Source organism: Rhagoletis pomonella, unplaced genomic scaffold, assembly GCF_013731165.1.
Source record: "Rhagoletis pomonella isolate Grant_MI unplaced genomic scaffold, Rhpom_1.0 Rhpom_scaffold_02236, whole genome shotgun sequence".
In the NCBI taxonomy this organism is placed as follows: domain Eukaryota; kingdom Metazoa; phylum Arthropoda; class Insecta; order Diptera; family Tephritidae; genus Rhagoletis; species Rhagoletis pomonella.
The window spans coordinates 1-18,265 of record NW_023460789.1 but is presented as its reverse complement, the minus strand read 5'-3'; the positions used below and the strand labels follow the sequence as shown (position 1 = coordinate 18,265).

Below are 18,265 nucleotides of genomic sequence, written 5' to 3'. Positions count from 1 at the left end.
GATTAAATGCTGATTTAAATTATTTTACTCATAATGATTACCTTCCCTGCTTTTAAAATGTAAAATAAAATAGTTTAGTGAAAGTGCCACATTTCACTGCTTTTAGACTGGTGTGGAACTAGTTACTATCGGGCTGGTTCGTTTTTGGCGAAAAAGAACTAGTACTGAACTAGAAATCTGGTTTACTAGTTCGTGTTTTCCCTTCAGGGTAACAGCAAAGGTTTGCGTACACCATTTCTTTTTTAAATATTCACAATATATTGAGAGTTAAAATTTGTTTGTTATTATTTAAATGATCATGTTTAAAACAAAATCATATAAACCGTGTTTTAAAACATTATACAAAACAAAGTTAAATTTAACGATTTTTCATCAAAATGTTTGACCTGTTAATCAGATTTAAAAAAAAAAAAACAAAAGTGACAAACAATCTCACTTTGATATGAACGATACTGTACATTCCAGCGCATCACCAAAAAAGGTTGGGATTTTTTCGCCGTAATTACAAAACTTATTATATTTTAAGACGTCCAAAATATTTTGGAAAAATATTAAGATTTAAGCGAGCTGGACGAAAATGGAGTTTTTTATGAATAAAAATAATTTCTTAAAGAATTTTTTGAAAAAAGTGCTCTCAGATGACAAAACAGATTAGGCTTAAAAAATCTGCATAAAAATATTTAAAAATCTTTTCAACGGAGTCGTAATAATGAGATTTTTGATGCTATTTTTTTACTTTTTTCACAGATTTATTTACGAAAAACTAAAATAGCTGGGCCAAAACTATTCTGATTTAGGCTTATGGGATCTCAGTAGAAAGGCATTTTCTCATTATTTTCATTTATGTGCAAAAAAAGTACCGCCACTCGATAGTTTTCGAAACGATAGTTGAAAACATCGATAGTACCGATAGTACTATCGTCGTGAGAGGTGTTGAATTGAGATGCTCAATTGCTTAAAAATTTATAAATTACTTACCAAAAAGAACTTCTTATAATAATAAAATAAACTTATTAATTTATACGTCTGAATTATATATACATATGTTTGTCCCTTTTGAAGTGCAAAGAAGTGAAATTGGCTATAATAATACATTTCTAATACTACAAAACAAAACAAAAGATATTCGTTTAAATTGACAACTCATACTTATAAAAGTTCAACTGAGATGAAATACGGAGGCGCATATCTAAATCCGGACAAAGAAAATTATTAACATTTTACCATATTATAAGAAAACGAATAAAGTACTGGTCAAAATAATAGCACCAAAACATTTTTAGCAGTTTTGACTATTTTTTGTTTGTTTAGTGTCTACTAATTTTTTATAAATGTTGTACAAAACATAAAAACTAAAAAATCACTAAAATTTCAAGCTCTTTAGTTCCAATTTCTATAAAAATTTTGTGTGAGCGGTTTTATAGCTTATTAAATTTTACTATAACTCAGTGTTGGCAAAATTTTCTTGCTAAAAAATCTTTTGTTACAATACTTCATTTTATTCCTTTGATTGTACAGGTTAAATAAAAGCTTGTTTTTAAAAAATATTTTTTTTTACATTATTTTATTTTATAGTTTTTAGTCCATTTATAAAAGCGTTGTATATTAAAAAGTGTTATTTTATTTTATTTAAAAAATTTTGCAATAGATATTAAAATAATTCAACTTGCAATGAAAGAAAACAGAAGACTTGGCAAGCAAAATGTTTGCTTACGTTTTGTATAAACATACATATGTTCATATAGCAGCAGTTAATTTTATTTAAAGAAATGGCGTGTCGTCCATTTCCGCTGTAGCATGGCATATATTTAGGCGCAATATTTAACTTCTTCTGGCGGGGCGACATCTGGAGTCTTTTAATTGTATCTCCTTGATATGATGCCTAGAACGAGGTTCATATCTAGACTAGGAATAGCTTTGCATCTTTAACAATTTTATAGTGGTTTTACGTTCTTTGGCAAATTACGCTCTGTTACCCATAAATCTTACTATTTTTTGACCGCCCTGTACCATATGGAGAATTCATTTACATTTTAAATTGCATTGTCATCGTGATTGGAACTATGCTGTAAATTTCAAGTCTCTAACTTGTCGGGAAGTCAGTTTAAAATCGATTGGAAATTTCCGCGATTTGCGCGGGATGACCAAGTTAAATAAACGCTTATAAAAATCAGCGCGATTAATTATACTAAAATTTAATGGGCTATCGAAATGCATACATTTAAACTCTGATTTAAAATATTGAAGTTTTTATAACAGTTTCTAGAATTCTACTAAACTCCCAACATAGTTAGAAACGCGAATTTATTTGTTTATGTTATAATACTTATGAGCCACCCTTAAATAAAAAAATTACGAAAAATATTTAGCATGAAAACCATTGTGAATATTCAAAATTTTATATGTTCTTATTAGATGCCGGAGAGTCTATGTATTACATTTCAATACATTTAATACAATTTAACGCTGAGTTGTCACAAATAAGCATTCAATATATCACCATTTTTTTCATTTTTTGACACGACTTAGTTCAGATTTTTAATTATAAGTATTCCAGAAGTACCCATTATACGTAAAAAATATAAATTATTTTTAAGAATAACTGTTCTAGAAAATGAAGGAATAATTGAGACTTTATGTTCCTAATTTTGGAGCACAGTTTGCCTCAAAAAGTAAATTTGTGCAAATAAATAGCTCTTTAAACATAAAATCAAGTATTTTTTATTTACAAAATTGTATGCATGCTTATTTAAAGAAAAGGCTCTATACTATACTTCTTAGAACCAGCTCAAAACTAACCAAATTTTTTCTAGCCCAGAGGTGACCCTTTTTGAACTATCTATGAACTTTTGTTATATGAACTGTCTCAGAACTATCTAAGCCAGAGTCAGCTCAGAACAAGTTCAAAAGTTCTGCAGAGGGCGAAAGTTGTCACTTCGTAGGACATCGCCATGTTAAAAAAGACAGTTGAAAGCATTGAGTTGGGATAGATGAAGAACCAGTACCGTCCCTTTTCAGGCTAGCTCAGCGCAAGTTCTGAACCAGTTTGATTTGCTGCAGGGACTTTACTTCTCTTCACTATCTGCGCTCTCAGTGAGAGGGAGAGAAGGGAGCGTATTCACTAGAAAACTTCAATGTGAAGCCAAATATTTTCCGATGCAGACCTCTAGTATGTACTTCCAAATACGTTTTTGTAGAGTTGTTAGGCTAGCTTAAATTTCAACCATTTAGGGCTGAATTCACAGTGCGTAGTTAACCATTGACAAGGGCTTAACTATCGATCGACTTTCATATTCACAGTGCTCAGTTAACAAGAGTTTAAACCAGCTCTTAACTCTAGTTAAATTTAAATTTTGTTTGAAGAATGAGAAATATAATATAATATATAATCTCTTAATTAAAAAAGTTAACTTTACTCCTTGATCATGTTTAAATTGCGATTTCCACACATGCATGTTAGTGCTCACATAATCTTACTAATCTTATCTTATCTTACTCTTACTATATTATAAATGTGAAAGTTTGTATGTTTGGATGTTTGGGAAATCATCACGCGGAAACGACTGAACAGATTTGCATGAAATTTGGTACGCAGATAGCTTATAGGCCAAATTGGTTAATAGGCTATTTTTTTAAGAGTTGCCACCTGTTAAAAAAGTTTCATTTATTTAATATGCGGGAACTACTGAATAAATTTGGATGAAAATTTGCACACAGATAGTTTATGACCTAGATTGGAAAATAGGCTACTTCTATTAAGAGTTTCCATCTGTTAAAAAAGTTCCTTTAAATTAATACGCAGAACAGTCTGAACGGATTTGCATGAAATTTTGCAAGCAGATAGCTTATGACCTACAGTGGAAAATAGGCTAATTTTTGGGAAGAGTTGCCACCTGTTAAAAAAGTTTAATCAAATTAATACGCGGAAACGACTAAACAGATTTGCATGAAATTTTGCACACAGATAACTTATCACCTAGGTTAGAAAGTAGGCTACTTTTTTAAGAGTTGCCACCTGTTGGAAATGTTTAATTTAATTAATACGTGGAAATGATTGAACTGATTTGCATGGAAGTTCTCACACAGATAACTTATGCGGTAGGTTGAAAAACTGGCTAATTTTTTTAAGAGTTACCACCTGCTAAAAAAGTTTTATTAAATTAATGCGCGGAACATTCTGAACGGATTTGCATGAAATTTTGCAAGCAGATAGCTTATGATCTACAGTGGAAAATAGGCTAATTTTTTTGAAGAGTTGCCACCTGTTAAACAAGTTTTAATTAAATTAATACGCGGAAAGGACTGAACAGATTTGCATGACATTTCGCGCAGAGATAGCTTATGACCTATGTTGGGAAATAGGCTACTTTTTTAAGAGCTGCCACGTATAAGAAAAGTTTAATTAAATTAATACGCGCAAATGACTGAACTGATTAGCTTATGACCTAGGTTGGAAAGTAGGCTACGTTTTTAAGAATTGCCACCTGTTTGAAAATGAAATTTTGCTCAAAGATGGTTTATGACCTGGATTGAAAAATAGGCTACTAGGATGGTCTTAGACTGAAAGTAAGTCCGATAACTCAAGGCCCCTCCCATACAAATTGGAATTTTCATATTGCATACATATCTCTGGAAGTATTTGTGGTAGAGAACTAAAACTTGGTATAGTGATATGTATCTGAAATCAATGATGGCATTAATCGATTGATGTTTTAATCAGTTAGTTAATTCGATTAAATTCAATCTGATTACAGTTAATCATGATTAATTTTAATCTGACTAAACAGTTAGTCGTAACCGCGATTAAAAAATTAATTTTTAATCATTAACTCTTAATTTGATCAAGTAGGTGCGGTGATTAATTAAGTTATGCTGGAATTTCCCTGTACACACAAAGCAAGTTAATCCGGTATGGCTAAGTCGGGCTTCCTCATCAATCTAAGCAATTTGGTGTGCATTTTTATTAAGATATAGACCAACAAACGTTTTACAAGCTAGGTTTGCAAAAGTTCCCAGTTTATGTATTACTAATAACAATAATTATAATTTTTTTATATTATGTGCTTTTTATAAGCGTAAAACACAAAATAATTACTATAACTGGTGTTTGGTTTCAAACTCGGACAAACTAGACAAATTAATCAGATTTTATTTTTAATTGGATTAACGATTATTGTTTTAAATTAATTAAACGTAATCGCAGCCAGCGATTATCGATTAAAAAAATGTTATCACTAATCGTACAGTTGATTACGACTAATTAATTTTAATCGTCAAACGCGATTATAAATCGTTAATTTTTAACCGTTAATCAGATTAACAGTTTGCCAACACTGTGTGAAATCATGTTCATATTCACGGAGAAAAAAGGACGTTTTTGGAAAAGAGGCATAGCACCTCCCATACTGACTGAATGTTTCATATTGCATATCTCTTCAAATGTTTGGGGTAAAGCACTCAAGCTTGGTATGGAAGTACATATGTATGTATATATGTGAAACTGATACCATACTCATGGAGAAAAATGAGAGTTATTGGAAAAGGTGGTGTGGCAACTCCCATGCAAATTGATTTTTCTTTGCTGCGTATCTCTGGAGGTGTTTATTGCAGAGGACTGGAACTTGGCACCCTGATGTGTATACAAAATTAATTCCATACTCATGGAGAAAAATTTGCGTTATTCGAAAAGGGGGCATGGTTCCTCCCGTACAAATTTACTGTTTTGCACTGGTTATCTCTAGAGGTGTTCCTGGTAGAGTACTGGGACTTTTTACTGGGGTATGTAAAATCGATTATAACCTCATGGAAGAAGATTAGGGTTATAAGAAAACGGGGTGTGGCACTTCCAGTACAAATTTACTTTTTCTTGCCACATATCCCTGGAAGTGTTTGTGGAAGGATACTGAAACTTGGTATGGAGTTGTGTATGCAAAATGTATCAATTGCTCATGGAAAAAATGTGAGTTATTAAAAAAGGACGCATGTCGCCTCCCATACACAATAAAAACTTCATAATACATATCTCTGGAAGGATAGAAAATCTCTCGAAGTATTTAAATATGTTATGGAGGTTTTTTTTTATAAGTGCCGTACTGACAGAATAAATTTCATTAAAGGGAAAAGGGAGAGCCGGGTACGGCCTTATAATCTAAAGCTCTCTTGAGGCATTTGCTACAGTAATGAGAAGTGGTATTTTATCAAGGCCAGGTTACTAAATTTGAGTTGGAAATATTAGAACCCGCCGTGGCACCTCCAGGAAGGTTACACGTTCACGCGTCGTATACCTGGAACCATTTTAAGGTAAACTTAGAGGGATTGATATCTTCCGTATTTTATAATTTCATAGTTTTAACCTTAACTCCCTAAAAAATTACGAGCTATAACGAAATGGGTACAGAAATAAAATCTAACATCTATAATTTTTTTCATATTTGTATAAAAACACGGGGTGAAACCCGCGGGTATAAGCTAGTAATAATAATAATAATAATAATAATAATAAGGGGTGGTATCGAAATTCTGGTACTACACAATTCGTTTTCAAAATAAAAAAAAAATATGTTGCAAAATATACTATGGCAATTCATATAAACTCGTAAATGCCTCGTAACCTTGTAAACCTCTTAAACTTGCTTAATTTTGTATCGAAAACTGGTTTATTTACGAGGTTTACGCGATTACGAAGCATATGCGCGTTTCTATGAATACCTAAAATGTAAACAATGTTAAAGAGAGCATGTCATTACTTTGAAGAGTGCGAACTTTTTCAAAGTAATGACATGTCCTATTTAATATTGTTTACATTATATTTTAATATAGAAATTTGATTTTCAGTATTTTTAATTAGTTTGATAAAGGGTGGAACGCAACTAAAATATTCATGTGTACAAGTGATAATACCACCAAAAACTTTTATTAATGGAAATAACGGGCGCGTTCATAAGGCGTAGCTGTTTAGCTCATCTGCTATGAAACTGTTGGCAACTGTTGAACCTAACAATTACGTCTTAGAAGCGGTTTTATGAATATGCTGCTAAATGAACAGCTGATAAATGTAAACAAATGAAATTGCAATAAATAGAGATAGTTGGGCCGATAGTATTTAGAATTCAACGCCGAGCTGCCGCCGTGTTGAAAAAATCGTTCAATGTTATAATGAATTAAACAGTGTATAATTATATAGCAAACATCATAAAAAACATATATTTAGAACGTAGTATTATTTTAAAATATTTTAGCTACTTTATCACATCATTAATATAAAATAGAATACTTTTTATTGAGCTTTGTACCACGATTGTTTATTAGGAAAAATTTAAAAAGCAACAAAGTCTAAGCGGTAGAAGTTTTAATAAGCCACAATAACATTGACAAATACGTAGTTTAGGAAGAGCCTGCCTGAAACTATACAAAAAAGCAAATAAGCAAATGGATGTATAGAATTAACAACAACAACCACGCTGTCGAGTTTAAATAGCGGCAAATCAGCTGCACTTGATAGTAGTTGGTTGAATAAGGAAAATGAATTAGCAACAAGAGTTTACGGAATGTACATAGCTCAGTGGTTAACGCTTCTGACTCTGAACATTGATTCCCTGCTGAAGTCTAGAAAAAAGAAGTCTGATGAGGAGATGTGGTGATCTCCGAAATAGTGCTAGTTATAACTTCTACCGCTTAGACTTTGTTGCTTTTTCAATTTTTCCTAATAAACAATCGTGGTACAAAGCTCAATAAAAAATAAAATAGAATACATTTGCTTGCAACTGCCACCTAACAAAGCGGAGTTAAATTTAATATAAGCGGCGCAAGTTTTTCGATCAGCTGTCAGGCTAAGCCCAACACGATGAGTTCAGTGGTGCGATTCACTACGCGATTTTAACAACTCTTGTTATTGTTAAGTCAGCTAAACGACAATTTTAACAATTTAGCTACTCAGTAAACATTTCCCTAACAATATTCAATAGCGCCAATTCACTAACTTTTAACAATGCGACTTATCGAGTTGTAAGCTAACAATTTTTGTTGTTTGCAGTAACGATTGTGCGATTCACTAACTGTGCTGCCGCTATTGGGCACAAATCCATTGCATATGCCAAGGCGCTCGTGTGAGCTCAAAGTTCACAGGCAATTTATGTGGAAGAAAATGCGCAACACCCTCCACAAAAAACATTCTAAAAAATCAACGGTAACTTTTAGCGACATGAAACTTGCACTTTATTATACTAAAATTGAATGGGCTACAAAATTGCACACCCGAAAATCTTATAAAGGTTATCAATAAAAAGTTAGAAAGCTTGGAGTAAATTTTTTTAAGTTTGATTCATTTTTGTTAATTTTATGCAAGCTTTGAAACTTTCATTTATGTGGTTTCTGTTGAAATATAGTAGATGGAACTACTAAAAATAAAATTATTTAAAATAATAAATAAATACACATAAGTAGCAAACACCATAATTTTGAATTTTGTTGACATAGTTTACACGCAGATGTAAATAAAAAGTTTACAAAAAACATTTAACATGAAAAAGATTGTTAATATTAAAAAAAAAATCACTGCATGCACATTTTGTACATATTTATTTTGAGGACTGATTGTATTATGCTAGTGTCATGATAATTAATAAAGAACGTTTTAAATATTAACATACATATCGCTAGCTTAGAATGAAAAGTTGCTAAGTCCCAATTTAAAAATTGTACACGAGAGGAGAAAACTTTTTGTAGTCATTTTCTTCAAGTATTTCGCAAAACTTTGAATACAACATTTTGCCTGTTTAAAGCAAAGCAAAACTCCATACGAATCAGACGGATTCGATCTTTATTAAAGATTTCGGCCTATTTTGGCCTTATCGCATTTTAGGAGCTTTTTTGGACTTAGCAAATTTTCCTTTCATTAAATATTTATAACCGAGAAAGCATAAAACATGGACATTTACCCTTTTCGAATCGACGCATTCTTAATTTCTCTAGCCTCTTGTATCAATATATGTGTTTTCATAAAAAGTGAACTTAGCTACTTTTCTCTCTAAGCTAGCGATATATAATATTTATATTTTTAATAAACGATGTACACGTATTAAATTGAAAACATTAATTATTAAATTCCCTTAAATTCAAGGCATATTCAGTTCCTGTAAGATTAAAAAAATATTTCACCTTTTAACTTCCACTTTTCTATATTTGTTTAAGCCCTGTTGGAAAATTATAACCGGAACACATATAGACAAGTGTTGTAACAAACTATTTTTTTTTTGTTATTTAATTTGTATTACTTGTTTTAATAGTTTATTCTGCACCTAAAATCGTACAAACTGTAGCTTCAAACCTTGTGCAACATTTAAACAAAATTCAACAAACTTTCGTAAAACTTCAAGTTTTTTATCAGAATAATAAACGAATTATGTATGCAGTTTTGTAGCCCATTAAATTTTAGTACTTGCACTTTAAGTTTGATGTTTCTGAAAAATCCTTTGATTTTTTGTATTTTTTTTGCTAGCGGTGCTGTGCATTTTTATGTTTTATTAACAACACCAATCTAAACGTCGTCAAATTAGCGGCCTTCGTTATCGTTAGCGACAACACCTGAATTGGCGCTAACGAATATTATTAGGGAAACGTTTACTGAGTAGCTAAATTGTTAAAATTGTCGTTTAGCTGACTTAACAATAACAAGAGTTGTTAAAATCGCGTAGTGAATCGCATCACTGGAAGTCAAACGAAGCGACAAAATGGTATATAGATGACGACATTAAGTTTATCATGCCCAAGTTATGCCAGAAAAAAATTCCCAGCCATTTCTGATCACTATTTCAAAGTTGCCGGTTTCAGGGTTAACATACTTCGCCAAAGTTTTTTATAAGCATCTTTTTTTGCAAAATTTTTTTTGAACGCTTTTTTTCACCGTCAAAACACCAGCACGCCTTTATTCGTATGTAGTGACGATATTTTTACAAAAAATTTATATTAAATAAACAAACGGAAAACTGTAAATACTAAGAATTGAAAGGGTGTGCAATTCAAATGACGAGGAGTGTATATGAGCAGATGTGATCACTACCGCAAGTAAACGCGAGCTGAAAGCGTGATTGTGTTAGTGTGCCAATTACGTTTGAATGAATTTGCGTTCGCTTTGTTACGCTCTCGCATGTATTTGCATGAGATGTTTACGCTCTTTAAGCAGGCGCTCACTCTCTGTCCGTCCTTGTATATGAGCAAATTTGACATCGATATAACTGTTGCCAACTTTGTGCTTTTCGCAAGAAATTAAGTGCGTTTAGGGAATTAAAAGGCGAAAATTGTTTAGTTTAGCGCTTGTTTTGTTCTTTGGTGCCCTTTTCAAGGCAATTTTATAATAAAAACGTGATTCTATGGTGACATTGTATTTGACTTACACATATGTTAGTGTTTGGCCGAGCTTCTCCTCTGGATAATATGCTCCAAGATAATCTAAACGCAATATTTTCACACAGTCTCTATCACGGAATCCATAGAATATTCTGCTAATTAGCTGGGTGTGCGCATTTGTACAAAAGTAAACAATTGCATGAAAATAAAGCCTCTAGAAAAACCAAGTTTTGGAAATTGTTTTACGAATAAAAAAAGATTTTGCAAATTAAATTTATTAAATTGATTAACTGCGCATAGTTGGAAATATTTACAAGTTTCATTGTGTGATTACTTAAAATACTTGAACATACAGCTTTATATGCGAAAATACCATTAAACACAGCAACACAAAATTGGTGTTTTTTTTGGGGGGAAAATTGCGCTATTTTCAGTATTTTGGTGCTTTTTTAAATAAAAAACTTGGCGATCACGGCTGCCAACTTGGCTCAAACCGTGCCATTTTGGCACTTTTTTACTTGAAATGGCACTTTAAAAAAAAAGCCAAATTTAAATACATTTTTGTGAAATCCTTTGCGTGTACTTCTTTTTCTCAAATAAAATTTTCTAATTTCTATAGTGTATACAACTGGTTTATCTTACTTTGACTTTTGTTCTAATTTGTCTAATTTTAATGCTAATGGGAAGAACTAAAGAGAATGACACCTTTTTTGGCACTTTTAATTTTCTATTTGGCACGTTTTAGCACTTTTTTATCCTCAATATGGCACTTCATAGCTATGTATGTTTGGCAGCCCTGTTGGCAAATTTGATCACTAGCTGACCTTCACCGAGCGCTCTTTGCTGGGTTCGGACTACAAAAATGGAAGTAAATATCAAGTATTCGTAGTAGATGTGCATTTCTTATCTTTTTAAAAAAACAATTCATTTCTCCTCGTATCCTTGTACAAATAAGGAGCTAAAGCGGCCTTATAAGGGTCGATATCTGTAGACTGGAAAATCGACCAGCTAGTGGTTGAGATGTCATTTACACGGGTCGATTTTGGTTGAACGACAAGATCTACTAGAAAATCGACCCGTGTAAAGGTGCCTAAATCCAGCGAGCAATTATCATTAAAGTTAAAATGCCTTGGTTAAAATTAATAAAAAGTTATTTCATTCTTTCTTTACCGGGACAATTGTTACATCGGTGGGCAACGACGCAATTACAGAACTTTAGACAGAGCAATATTTTTCGATCAGGTTCAAATCGGGCGATTGTGAGGGCCTATTCACGAATTCAAGTGTATTTGCAAAGTTGCTGTAGCTCACCAATGTAACAATCGTGTCGATAAAAAGGTAAAATAGAAGTGGTATTCATCTAAACCAATAACTTTATCAAGCAGATAATCTTATAAGTTTATGCACTCTGTTACATGAACGACCCACACTCTCTTTTCGTTTACACATGCGACAATAGTCGTGTTTTCTTTGGTTATAAAGCGTAGTGTCACTAACTTGATACTACTAGCACGGGGATAAAGAAATTATAGAAACAACCTCACTAAATTGGAAAAAATTATATTTACGAGATATCTATTTAAATAAATGTATATATAACATAAAGGCTATTTATTTGAAGCAAGTTATAAGAAACAATGGCAGAATGTCTGTTTGTGTATGAATTCATTTGTCACGGCTACCAAACTTTGCGAATTATCAGTGAAACAAAACAAACAGACGGGATAATAAATGAACCAGATCTCTATCAGGATCATATCGTTGTTGAATTTGCGTGCAAAATTTGTACGCGGATCCCGGTTATTGCCTAAGAAAACATAGCTAGAGTTGCGACAGAGTTGCATTGTCTTCAGTTTATCAAGTTTATTCAGTGAAATCGCTGGATAAATTTATCAGAAATGTGTAAACGAGTTTCCATACAAATTTTGACAGTTCATTTATAAGGTTTACACAATTATAAGTTTATATGTGGGGTGTTCACAGTTCGTTCCAAATTGTGTCTGAAAATGTAGACGTCTACATTTTGAGACATCTTTAGCATCAAACTGTGAGCACCCCTTTCTAGCAGTCGTCGCAAAATCGTCTCAAAACTTTGCTGGTGTTGCCAGACATTTCTTCCTTGCGTGCATTTTTTATATGTCGCCTTTCGATTTTGTTTCTGAAAAATTGTAATTATTTAACTTAATTAGCAATTCGTAATATTTGTTATTTCTTTTCCTTGATTTGTTTCTTTTCATCAGAAATTGCGCTCAAATTAAATGCAAATACAGAAAACGTGCCCAATAAATAAAAAAAAATGTGATTAGTATTGCCATAATGCAACCCTGCTGCGAGGTTGCAAAATGTAGACGCGTAAAAAACATACCTTTGAGTGTGACAAAATGTAGACGGCGTCGTTTTCCAATTTTGTATGGGAAGCAACAACACCACAGATTTTACGGTTAGAAAACGTCTTAAAATGTAGACGTCTACATTTTGAGACACTATTTGGAACGAACTGTGAACACCCCAATGGTTTACAATGCATTTATAAGGTTTGATGAATACCCAAGAATGATAGAATACAAGATTGCGCCAATGAGAGAGGATTTTTGAGCGTAATTTTTGCGTGACGTCATCTTTGTGCAATTGCGAGAGAGAAATGCCAAAACGCATATAAAAATATGTAAACAATGCAGAAAAATGTGTTAATTTTAATATTACATGGCCCAATTTTACAGGAATCAATAAATATACAAAGATTGATTAATTAGGAACACGTAGCAATAATTTTGGATATGTAGCCCTTTAGATAATGACGATTTTTAGCACATGAAAAAAATGGATTTATTAACAGTGTTTGCAAAGTGTGCAACAAAGTGAATTTTTGGACTTGCCATTTTAAAAAGCCATGCAGAGTGCATATTTATATTTGCTGTTGACTCCACAGCTTTTATTTGATGACTTTTGTACCATTTCCGGGAGGATGCATGCTTTTTTGGAAGCAAATATTCTATGTCAGTAAAACATAATTTAAGCTGAACTTTTAAATGTATAATAATTTGGGCACTGCTTCGTATTAGGTACCTAACAGCGCGGTAAGATGCCGCTTGAATTAGCGCCTGGCGACCTTATCCACTGGTGCATTACCTCATACCAGCACTAAAAGAATCAGATACTAACAAAAATGAGTAGGTAGTGAAGTTCATGTATCTATTTACTGTAGAAACTGCTTTTGTATGTATGTCGTTGCCAGCAAACTAAACCAGCATCTGTCTACATTCACCATGGAAATATACCTACTACAATTCACCAAAGAAAGGCCAACAGAGTTCCGTGTAAAAGTTCATAGCTCACACACATAGCACAAAGCTCGATTTGGTGTTTAATTCATGTCCTCGCCGGCAGAACTGCTTCCATTTTTTCGGCAGGTGTGCGTCCGTAGGAATCGGAAAAAAACTTATATAGCACGCTTTCCTTTTGTTTTCACTATTACACTTTGCACTGCACACTTCATTTTGCTTTTTAATGTCACAATAATTGATTAAAACCAGGCAGAAATATTAACGCACAAATATTAAAATTGTTATTTGGTTTTTTCGTATGCTCACATTCCACAATTGCACCAAGATGACGTCACGCTCACAGCGGAGCAGATTTTCAGTTGAGCGAAGTAGAGGACTAGGTTTCAAATTTTTTCCACAAAACGGAACAAATCTACTCCTATCGGAGTGAAGTCCGAGCGATGGCTTATTGTGTATATGAGGAAAATGTATGCTCTTTGTTTGGTACACAAAGTCAGTATTACCGCAGCCGTACCGCATTGTGGAAGAATACAAGTGAGATATCTTAGGGTTGACAGATAGTTGACAGGGTGTTCAATATGGCGATGACAGTGTGAACAATATGGCATACAACACCGAATGGCCCGAAGTAGCAAAACTACGACCCCAATGAAACGCTTCGTGAAAATCCAGGGTTGCGAAGTGGTATTTTGTTGGAAAATATAAAAGCCAGGATTTTGTGCAGCGCCGAATTTTAACAAAAGAGGGTTTTGTGTTCTCAAAATGAACAGAAAAGGGTTGCTGTGCTGTTTCGTTTTAAGCTTATTTTAATCTTAAGGTATCTAATTAAATATTAAAAGGAGACAAAAATTAAAGCAAAAATTTAAAATATATGTACATATCTGAAAATTTTAAATAAAATATATATTTTCACGAGAGACAAATTAAATAAAATGGGGTAACTTTAGGGGATATATACTTATCAGATTGGGTCAGATAGCGCTTTTACGTTATAAATAAAAATAATTCCTACTTAAATTTTATATAATTTTGGCGACGTATTACTAAGCTGACCCTGAGATCTGTGAAATAATACATATTTATGTGCATATATTGTGTTGATTATGCTCTAAATCGCTAAATAATTCTTGCAGCAATCAGCACCATTGGAAAGTGAAGTGACAATAGGCTGGTTTTCTTTATACAGCCCGTTTTAAATTCGAATTATTGTTATAACAAATTACAATTATTGTTTGTTTCCGCTTCGGTCAACCGCGCAAATTATTTATTAAAAAAATGTCGTTTAAAAATAGCAGATTTTGTTTACTTTTGAATAAGACTTTATCGAGTGCGCTATAAAGACAGGGGGATAAATGCTGTAAAGAAATATATGTTGAGTCCAATCGGTTTTTTGCTAATCCGGTTTTTGTGTAGGTATAAACAAGGTATATTAAAAAAAATACCTCTCCATGAAAAAATATCGTTATTTTCGTATTTAAAATTAATCGGAATTTTATGGGGGGTTATAAAAACTCGTTTTAATCGAAACTTTGTTTTTTTCGGCTATATTTGTTATTATTTATTAGCCCAGATGCAAATATTGAATGAACTAACATATTTTAAATATTTACGGAACTACCATTTGTATGCAACCCTGCCTATCCTGTATTCAAGTAGATGTAATTCGAAAAATTTAAACGGATTTCTTCAAATCAACCTGAGCTGCGGACATATTGCGAATTCATTTTAAAACATTAACCACTACATTATATTAGTATTAAATACTTTCAATTAAGAAACAATTCTTATTAGAAAATAAATATGAATCGTTTTATTTTAAATATTCCAATGTATATTTTTTGTTAATGCAGATAGTGCGGATTTAACGTATTTTATAACCGTTACATGGGGAAAATAAATTTAAGGCAGATTGTTATTAACAATTTTTACACAATTTACGATTGCAATCAATTTCTTTTAAAACTATAATCTAAATGATTGCAAGTTGTATTTTTTACGATCAAAACAGATTCCAATATTAGGTATATTATGCAAATGCAATCCAATTTGATTTGAGTTATTCAGTTTTAGATACATTTATATTTCTGTGTTCGTATGGAATAGTAGGTTATGTCGGGAAGCTGGCTTTAGTATAATCCGGCATTCCCTTTATTATTTACAACACAAGGAATTTTTTGATGACCCTTAACAAGAATATGGACGTGCTAGTATCGGAACTATTTCTTGCACGTTTATTTATCCAAAATTTCTTCAACGGCTCGGCGCCAGTGAGGGTATGCTGCGAATGCCGCATTATACTAAAACCAGCCTTTTGACATAAGCTACTATTCCATATGAGTGGGGCACGTGCGAAATGCGGATTTTCACAGTTGCAGTAACTCGACACCTTCCTCACCAACCGCTCTGTCCTCTATGAGCTTCTTAATGTAACTGCAAATAAAAGATGGAAATTTAAGAAAAAATACTATCACAGCGTTTCACTCTTGTAGTATATTGGCTATCAAGCACCAGAAAATTTCCATCACGCATTCCATATGCCACCAATTGTCGTGGATCAATTAAAATACTGTCATCACAGCTTTTTGGCACTCCAGCAACTGGTGTGTCTATGGCGGAGTTATGTGGAGCTGTTGCATGACTAAAATCAATTTGGGCTCTTTGAGAACTGGCTTGTTTGTTGCGAGCTATTGGCATCAAATGTATGCAAATTAGATTTCCAAACGAGCAACTGTTGAATACAGGAAAAAATTTATATTATATGGTGCCGCTAAAGTGCACTACTACCGTGTATAAATTGGCCGACCTTCTAATAAATCAAGCAATCTTATTGTATCGTCATCGCCGCCAGTCACCAAGAAATTTCCACTTGGGTGAATGCAACATCATTCTCCGGCGACGAATGCACTGTATTAGCTCGCCTTCAGCTATGTCAAATATCTTAAAGCGGTTACAACTTAATGCTAAAGCAACCAGATTACCGTCTGGATGCCATGCCAGCTGTCGTCCCATACCTCTTCCCTCGGTGAACGTTCGCACACATTCGCCTGAAAATGTATCGCAAATTCTTAACTTGTCATCGCCGCACGATGAAATTAACTTAGGGAAAATTTTACAGCCCTATTCCGCCACACTGACAAAACTCACCGCGATGACAATTGATATAAAAATGACAATTGCAGCTTTTTGGTATTCGCAGCAAAATTCAAAAGCTCGAATCATGCCAATTGTCATTTTTATTGTCATGACCTTTTGGGCAGGTGACAAGGCAAAAACATATGTTTGTGTTGGTTTAAAAAGTGCGACGATTTAATAAATTTGTGAAAAAATATAAAAATCAACTAATTTCAATGGCAGAACAAATTTTAGTTATTTGCGCAGCCGTGCTTGTGGAAGACGAGCAGTTCCGGATGCTCCCTACAAAACTGCACATAAAATTGCAGCTGCTCCTGCGTCGTCCGCTCATATTTTGCACGTCTAAAATGTTTATAAATTTTATAAATATACGAATTTATCTATTTCACACAAATACTCACTTTTCTGGTGTTTCACCGCTCATATTTTTTGCAAATAATAGCGTTGACCAGCTGTTTCTACAACAATGAACTTTTCACCATGCATGGTAAGTTGACAAAAGCTTTTCGCTTGTCATTTTTTATTAGGAATAGCAACGTGCAACGACAATGACAAAATCACGACAATGAAGGATGATCAATTGTCATTCTGTTGCAAAACCGGAATAGGGCTGTAACGGCATCCCCCGCGTACAAAAAAAAGGTGGCTATGGGGGGGTAGGGGGAGTTCTCCTGATTGCAAATATATATACTTTTAGCCGCAGGAGGCTTATAGTTTTTAAGTTATTTGTTGTTAAAGTTTGTAAATTGAACTAACCTCTCGGCGCTATTTCACACAATAAACACTATATTTATGTAGACACTTTGGCAAAATAGTTGCATTAAAACCCCGCACAATGAAATGTAAACATACTTTTTACATTTATGATGTATTTTTAGTAAATTAAGTAAGTTTTAATAATTATCACGCACTTATATATGTATACGCACATTGTGAATACAGAACCGTTGATTCAACCATGGTTTCACACCATGATTCAACAACTACAGGTTGTAGCAATCGTACAAAAACAAAATTTACCGTTGGTATGAACTCCTTGTGTCATCCACATCTTCTTTATCTATCCATATTCGTATGTATATGTATACCCTGCATACCAGGATTTCATAGAATTCTGAATCGTTTAACAATTTTTTTAAGAATTTTCTTTAAGAAATCGTACAGAAATTTCTTTACTAGTTCTTGTCGACCGCTTCATATGTTTTTCTTTATAGATATCTAAAAGAATCGTAACAAATTTCCGACACTCTTAAAGATTTCGGGAGCATTTGTTTGCAGGGTATACATATAAGTATATGTGTATGTATACGCGGATATGTAAATAAAGCAAAACAGACGATAATTTGACACAAGCGTGCTCATAAGAAGAAGCATAGCTTCTATCGCTATCACCTGTAATTGATGCGCCTTGGTTTCACACTGACATTAGAAGAGTGCAGCCACATCTAAGAAAATAACAATAAAAGAGAATAGTTTTTATCGTACCCATTTTCCTGCTCAGCGTT

General features: G+C 33.1%; 1 long non-coding RNA gene across 1 annotated transcript; it reads right to left on the bottom strand.

Moving 5' to 3' along the window:
- Nucleotides 1-1,451: 1,451 nt before the first annotated feature.
- Nucleotides 1,452-17,500, bottom strand: LOC118753226. Its single transcript, XR_004994786.1, has 3 exons — nt 17,378-17,500; nt 2,258-2,262; nt 1,452-1,464 (listed from the first exon to the last, which is right to left on the bottom strand). It is a non-coding gene; the product is annotated as an uncharacterized LOC118753226 (long non-coding RNA).
- Nucleotides 17,501-18,265: the final 765 nt, after the last annotated feature.